We start from the raw sequence: 7,646 nt of genomic DNA on the forward strand, positions 1-7,646 counted from the left end.
GAGCATGCGTGGAGCCTGCGCTCGCCCTCAGGCCTCAGTGTCTCCTGCCTCAGCAGTCAGCTTGATCCACGGCGCCGCCGCTCAGACGACGCACACGCCACAGAGCTCCGCTTCAACGTGTCTGATTCACGGCATGTCTGTCTCAACGGGAACGAGAGCAGCATCGCCGCCCCATCCCGTCTCTGACGTCACCTGCCGTTACGGAATGCGAACATTTCTCACCACTCAGGTCCTGTTGTTTATTTGAGTGGAGCAGGAGTAAAGGTCCCATCGAGGCCCCGGTGGAGAAATAACTCTCAGCGTGGAATAAACAGAGGGTGGAGGAGCTGTGTCCTGGCAGGTTAATGGAGGCGTATCGGTCACAGGAGCAGGACTGTGCTCTGCTCCACTAACAGAGGCCGGCAGTTAAACACGCACGCATTCCTCCCACTGATGAATCCGTTTGATGCGTTAGCAGACGTGTTACGAAGCCCAGCTTTCACCAAGCGTCACGTGGAGCCACTTTACTGATGGAAGACAGTCTCTTGCTACAGACAAACCCAACGACTGTGACATCAAGTGTGCGATGCCTCTGTTTGGCATCGTTTCAGCGCAGCGGCTCCGGGCAGGTCTGTAATTAGGACAGCGGCACCGACCAGTTTGACGTTTACTGCCTGTTCAAATAGGAGCCGGCTGCCAGCAGCTCATTGACTCGCACCTAAAAGCAGATGGATTAATGCTGGGGTGCCGCTAATACGTCACATACTGGGTGGGAAATCTGCACGCTTCCCGGCGGGACGTGTGGCGAGGGGCGAGGAGCTCTGCCTGGTGTGTGGCCGTTAATCACAGATGGTGCTGAACGTCTGCAGCGTCTGCAGCGTCTGCAGCGTCTGCAGCGTCTGCAGCGTCTGCAGCGTCTGCAGCGTCTGCAGCAGCGCGTGACCCCATCTGGAGCTGCGAACCAAAAGTCACCACCCTCGCTGGGCACGAGTCACCATTTTCCAGCCCCATCACAGAGGAATTAGGCCTGCAGGTCTGAGGAGGGAGGCAGCGCCGCGGCTCCGAGTAATTAAGAGCAGGGAACGGCCGACCGGCACTATTACCGGGAGAGCAGCCGCGGTGAGGAGCACCTGAGGCTCCTGGGAGCTCAGCGGTCAGAGGCTCTGCAGGGGCTCTCGAACGCACACGAGCGAAACCGCAGGAGGTTCGTCTGACGCTGTAAAGTTCGCTGTCAAGGACACGTTACAGTCAGTCGCAGTCAAAAAGGAAGAATTCCCGTGCAGTGTTTTCCGGCTGGGCGCCATGTCAGCATTCAAAATAAGAACAAACGTAATTTCCCCTGGCTGATTGAAATCACTGTCACCATGGCGACCTGCTTTAGCTAAAAGCCAGAGCACCCGAAGAGGTATTTACTGATTTTAGAGACATTAATGGTGCAGCACGTCACATCAAGGTCTGCAGCTCAAATCTAGGAATACGCGGCGCTTGTCCTCATTAATCCCACCCGTCCACGGAAATTATACAGTAGATGAGTAATAATCTATAACGGAAGGTTGCTGCTGTTTATTTGTGATCTATTAGGAGGGAGACGTACGAGCAGCTCCTCCCTGCACGGCCACAGGAATCCAAACATTGTGAAGGTGTTTAAACTGCGGTTTACGGCCAAATGAAGTGTTTACTGTAGGACGTCCAAAAGCCAGACATTTTTATGCTTCCGTTTATTTGGACGTGATGTGTGTTTGTGTAATAAGCTCCGACTGGAGGAAAACCCTATTTAATGAAATGGATCAGCTGTTTAATATAAAAAATCCATTTTAGCTTTTGTTGAACTTTTGATTGGGTTTTGGCTCATTATCAAACTATTTGTGGCTGAATTAGCGGTAGAGATACAGGACATTAATAAACACCAATAAAGCAGTGAGGTCTGGGCCACGACCGGCTGTGGACTGATGTGTGTTCACATCTCAGGAAGTGGACGCTAACAGGGAATAAATGCCGATCGATCCTGTTTGCACGGCCCCCGTCAGCGCGTCCTGCGGTGCCGGTCCGACCAAGACGCTGCAGAGACGCGTCTCATACGCGTCAGCGTCCAGAAGCTGCTGAGCCGTTTCCACAGAACGCCTCTTATGAGGGTCACTGCAGCCATTTGTGTGGAATATGCTGACTCTGAGTAGCGCTCAGGCCATTGATTCCGAGTCTTTTGTTACAAATGCAATTACACTGGTTTGTTTCGTCCAGATAATGACCTCTTCCCATCTTTTCTAATCAATGCCACTTCGTGCACTGGTTTAGTGCCACTTCATATTCGAAGGCTCTGCAATCACTCAGCATGTGATAACAGCGCAGCCAAAGGGCGTGCGCGCCGTGTGTCTGCGTGGCCGTGGAAGCCCATGAAGCCGTGTTTAGACATGTGTGAGTCAACGCATCCTCATCCTGTCAGACTGGTCTCTGCTGCCGCCGTCGCCCCGCGTGCACGTGCCTGTGCACGTGCGCGCTCACGCGCGGCGCGCCCGCCGTTACGTAAAGCCCCTTCACACAATCTCTTTTCATCTGCTCCACAAGCTTTCCACACAATAGCGGAGCCGCTCTCGTGCTTCTGCTCAATTAGAGCTTCCTTGAAAACCCCGTGGAGGCTGCGTGGACTTCCCATCTCATCCACGCCGGGCAAAAATAACATTTTAATTGCGTAAAATAAAATAAATAAGTGTGTAATGACAGAAAAAGAAAGAGATTAGAGCAGGAGCTCAGAGCAAATAGAGGAGCCTACTGCGGCTGAAAGCGTGATAATTAGACATTCCTTTCTGCGTGTGCCAGCTACACAGATCCACTAATGTTCGCTGTGCACGCACTCTACAACCGAGCAGCTTATGTCCATGGAACGAGGCGCCCCGCTGTCTAATTTTAACTTTTCACAAAGCAACCTTGCCTCTAACACAGTTTCACCCGCCGCAAGAGCAGATTTAGCACCATGTGAGCGTTCGTGGTGGGTGGAGAGCCTCGGCACCAGCATCCTCCACCTCCACCTCCCCCGCCTCCGCCTCCCGTCCCGACCAAGTCACTCTGGGCGCCGGGCGTCACTCGGCTCGTAAATCACAGAAACCGGCGACGGACGTTCTAATAACTAAACTCCCCTCACTCACGCCACCCCATCTGCATCAAGCGTCACGCCGACAGGCGGCGTTCACCTAGAACTGCTGGATAAGCACCACGCGCGAATCAATGCACGCTCCCATTCGCCGGCGTAGCCGAGCAAAATGATGCAGCTCCGGTTAAAATTGTGCACACGCTATAATATCTACATCTCTTATATAATATGGTCACAGCCAGGCGGAGGGGTTTGACAAAAGGAGCCACTCGCCTGGCAGCGGCCAGTGGCCTGACAGAAATTGAAAACCCTATCAAATAACCATTCAGTCACGACGCATGCGGACCTCATCCATCAACATCAGGCTGTCAGACGGCATGATAAGTGGGAATGGACACCGGCAACTTGGAGCAACTTTGGAAAACTTGCTCAGAGAAAGAAGCAGCAGGGATGAAAACAGAATAATTAAGCCTGGGTAAATGTTGCAGTACATTTTAATATGTATGATAATGTGAACGTTAAAGATGTGGGCGCGTATAATAAAACCTTGTTTAAGCTGTCAGAACATTTTTAGATTAGACCACACTGAGCAGTTTCACCCCCTGTGCCATATAATAACCTGATCTATAATTACAATATGACGATACGGTGAACGTGTGACTCTGTCTGAGTGCAGCTTTTATCTGGCCCCTGGTTCGTTCGTGGCTATTTGAGGCACATCAATATCTAAAGAAATGCTTCTTCACTCCAGCCGTGGTTTAAGAGCTTCTGCGAGTGATTTATGGAGCCTGAAGGTTTTTTGTGGTGCCGCAAATTGTGTTTTCTATGGAAGCATAATAGCCTGTCAAAAATCTTTATCTGCAGGTAAACAAATGGCTTCGCTTCAAGTGTTGCTGTGGGAAATGGCGCCCGGTCGTGATGAAGTGTGCAGCGAGAAATCAACAGTTTGGGAAGACACACACCAGATTATGCTTTTGTGCCGTAATCCTGCAGTCGAGCAGCTGATCACTTAGATAGCAGTGGAGTGGAGCACAGCTTGGCCCGAGAGCTTTGTCAGATGGACAAACACTAGTCTGGACTTAGAAGTGTTCACTTGCTCCCCTTCTGCGCTTTATCACGTCACAAAAGCCAGACTGGAGTGAAAAAAAAACATTTTTCTTTATTCCAAACACTGGGAAAAAAATCTCCCCTTCTGGCAAAGCACCAGATCAAGTTTCTGGCCAGAGTTCTGCACGAATGCTCAAAAACACCATCAGTTTCGACCTACGCACAGCCACAATTACAGACACTAAAGCCGAGATTAGTCCTCCTTGTTTACCTGCCGCCTCCTTCACACCAACTGCCAGCGACTTAATCAAGGTCAGGCCGCTCATTTACAACAGAATGGCAAATGACGCGCCTCCGCACAAACGTTGGTGCTACAGGTGAACTGCACAGCTACTAACTACAAACAACCCGGATTTAGACGCTGAATCCGATCCGCAGGCAGCAAAGTGAAAGGATCCAAAACTAGACCCTACCTCCGTCCCCAGCGCCTCGTCCTATTGCATCCATCCATCCATCCAGCCAAATGAGAAGAGGAGCGAGCATCTGCGTTATCTGTCTCCCCGTTCTGTTCACATGCGCCCAAAACGGCTGTAGCCCGGATTTGTGGGGCAGCACCTCGTCAAATCCGCAGCTTTAATGTCGAGCCTTCCAGTGAATTTGTGGCCAATGAGCTGTGTGCCATTACACATAGTGATCGGGGGTTCACCCTGTGCGTAAAACTCCATTAAGAGCCAGAGTCACATAATCCGACACAAACCGTCTTCTCCAGTCTCTTTAATTCAGGCGTTGCGCTTTTACGCGCGTAGGCTGTGGCTGCGACGCGGAGTCACAGCTCGTTATTAAGGAGGTTTACAGACCGCAACGCACAAATAAACGAACCACTTTGCGTCGTCCCTTCATTTTGTTGACATTAAGACCAAATCATTGCAGCACAAAACACGTATCTGACGACTGTGAAACAAAGAGCCACCGAATGGAGCAGACGCGCAGATCTGGATCTGCACTGTAGCTGCACCGTTAGACAGAAAAGCGGGTATTGTTTTGGGGAATCTGATCTTATGAGTTCCTGGTGCTGTGTTAAGCACCGCTGGATTCATCCAGCTGTTGTATGAAGGCGGAGGGAAGCGATGTGGAAGACGCCTGTACACCCATTGCGCCTTAGCGTGCCACGGGCGCACACGCGACTAATCAAGCCTCTGGCATGTGTTTGTGAACGCAAACTGACACTGACTGCTTTCAAACGCTTGAGGGAAAATAGGGCGAGAAATGGGCTCCATCGGAAATTTAGGACAGTGCGCGTTCTATGGCAGGACGTTGAATAATCAGACTGGCGACGTGTTAAACGTTACTATTTGTTGCTGTGACGCGCTTGTAATTATATGAAATAGCCCAGGAACAAAGTGGTGCCCTGCTGGCTCCGTGGATGATGCGCCATATGGCACGGGCAGCTGCGGTTCAAGCGTAAAGCAACGCGCTTTGTGCACGCCCGCCAACACGTTCAGCCGGGCTGCGTAGAAAACGCAATATTTCATCCGATTGCGCGAGATCAAAGGTTTTTGTTCTGAAAATATAGTTCTGCTTGTTTTCCCCCCGCGTTCACTGATCAAAACAGCCTCGAAATGTTTGAAGTGCCACAGAAAGCGCACTGTGCCGATTTATTTTTCACGCCTTGGCTCTGACGCGCGGGAGGATCGACCTGGTGTCGAGACAGTCCCGTGTCCGAGAGGGAAGTTCAGTCTCCGTCGGGGAGTCCGTGGAAAGACGACCGCGAAAGCATGAAAGGAAACCTGCCGCCTCGACCCCCGTAGGAACGAGCTTTGGACAAACCTGCTTGAGAATTATGAAAAAACGCGGCCAATAGTTGAAAAGGAGAAAAAGAGACGCCTTCAGGTGTCCACTTACCTGCTGTCATGCTGGTGGCGTCTCCTGGGTCGCTTCATGGCACCGTGGCTGCATGTCTGAGGACATGCTTCTGGAGACGGGCTTTGGAGACGACAAGCGCCTCGGCTGCGCGAGGAGAAAGTGGGGAGGTGGGTGTGTATGCGTGCGCGCGCGTGTGTGTGTGTGTGAGAGAGAGAGAGAGAGAGAGAGAGAAACGGAGCGAGAGGCTGCTGTGATAAAAAACCAAAACAGGCTGGCGTTTCTTTGACGATAATGACAGCCGTTATTTGCTCTTTATAACCGGTCTGAACGGTGGGCACGACTGGAGCAACACGTGATTTAAAATAGAAAATCACCAACGCGCCAAACTGCCGCGTTATTCGCCTGTAGACCAATTAAAGCTCCCAGCAGTAGGATCAGACAAGCAGCCCATTTAGCCTGTTAGTTGGTGGTCGAGGCACTCACGCTCCTTCATGTTTATTTCATGTGCTGAACGGAACTTCAGTCTGACTTATTTCACTCCGCTTAATGGTGAAAATAACCGGGTCCATTCACCAACAAAGGGGACGCGGAGCACCGCCGCTTTTACGCAGACTTCCCGGTTTCAGCACCGAGGACAGCGCAGATTTGACGAGTGGGTGGCATCTGGAGAGCGCACCTCTGGAATGTGGCGTCTAATGAAAGCCGGCGTTCCAGGCTGTTTTGGGGGGAAGGAAAGAAATCCTCTCTCAGCAACCCTGCTCCGCCCTGCATCCAGCCTGCACGTAGATTTAATATTCATTCCTCTAATCCTATTTCAAGTCAAATAGAGGGGATATCCGCGAGTGGGAGGGAAGCAAATCAGTTTGTGAGGATCTCAGAGCAAGACGCGCTGGAGCACCAGATAGTTTCATGAATTTAAATCTGTTTCCATTCAGAACAATAGTACATCAACTAAAGGAGATTTTTAAATGGGCTCTTTTTGTGTGTGCATGAACTTTGAGCGTTGACCACGGAGACCAGGTCTGATGCTCCCATCAGGCCCTTTATCCCCTCTGATTCGTCACAGCGTTGCATTTAAAACCTGCTGCTGCCTTTAAATGATTCCATGCTACCACAGTACTGTCTATTTCTTGTACCTGTATTAGAGCCAAGAGTGCGTGAGAAAACAAACAGAAACTGCGAATGTTTTACTGACATCTACTGGGGAAACGATCTCAGAAGCCCAGCTCTCCCCCTGTGAGCGTCTGAGCCTGGTGGCAGGTCATCCGCCAACCGGAGGGAGACTTGAAGCTTCCAACTTCCTCCAATGAGCCCGACGGCGTTTTAATGGATGGCTTCTCCGTCTTCAGCTTCATAACGCCATCAGCCCAGACTTCATCCCATCACAGCCAGGACTTTTACAGAGAAGCAGCCATTATTCACAGTCTGCACGGTGGCACGCTGAACCTTAGCTGTCAATTAAAACGCATCACAGCGGCACCGGTACACACTGTACCTCATCGATGTGGCTCGTGTAGCGCGTGAGGGCTTTAAATTGGTGAAACGTGGGAAGGTTTGCATATAAAGTAGGACAATGGAAGGAAATGAATGTAAATATGACTTATATGAGCGTCTGTTGACAGGTGATGAGTTTAACTTGGGATGAGTGCTTCTGGTACAGCAGTGCTGTGTG

The 7,646-nt window shown here is 50.9% G+C and overlaps 1 protein-coding gene across 2 annotated transcripts in view; it reads right to left on the reverse strand.

The window, feature by feature from the left end:
* chrm2a (cholinergic receptor, muscarinic 2a) overlaps nt 1–6,272 on the reverse strand; it is a 43,834-nt gene extending 37,562 nt beyond the window's left edge. Inside the window, exon 1 of one of the 2 annotated variants that reach the window (XM_029163813.3) lies at nt 6,014–6,272. The gene's annotated coding sequence lies outside the window, so the exon portion shown is untranslated. Of the gene's footprint in view, nt 1–4,584; nt 5,269–6,013 lie in introns of those variants that run through there. The other variant, XM_029163814.3, reaches the window with a different exon arrangement.
* Nucleotides 6,273–7,646: the final 1,374 nt, after the last annotated feature.

This window comes from Betta splendens, chromosome 9 (genome assembly GCF_900634795.4).
Source record: "Betta splendens chromosome 9, fBetSpl5.4, whole genome shotgun sequence".
Taxonomy (NCBI): Eukaryota; Metazoa; Chordata; class Actinopteri; order Anabantiformes; family Osphronemidae; genus Betta; species Betta splendens.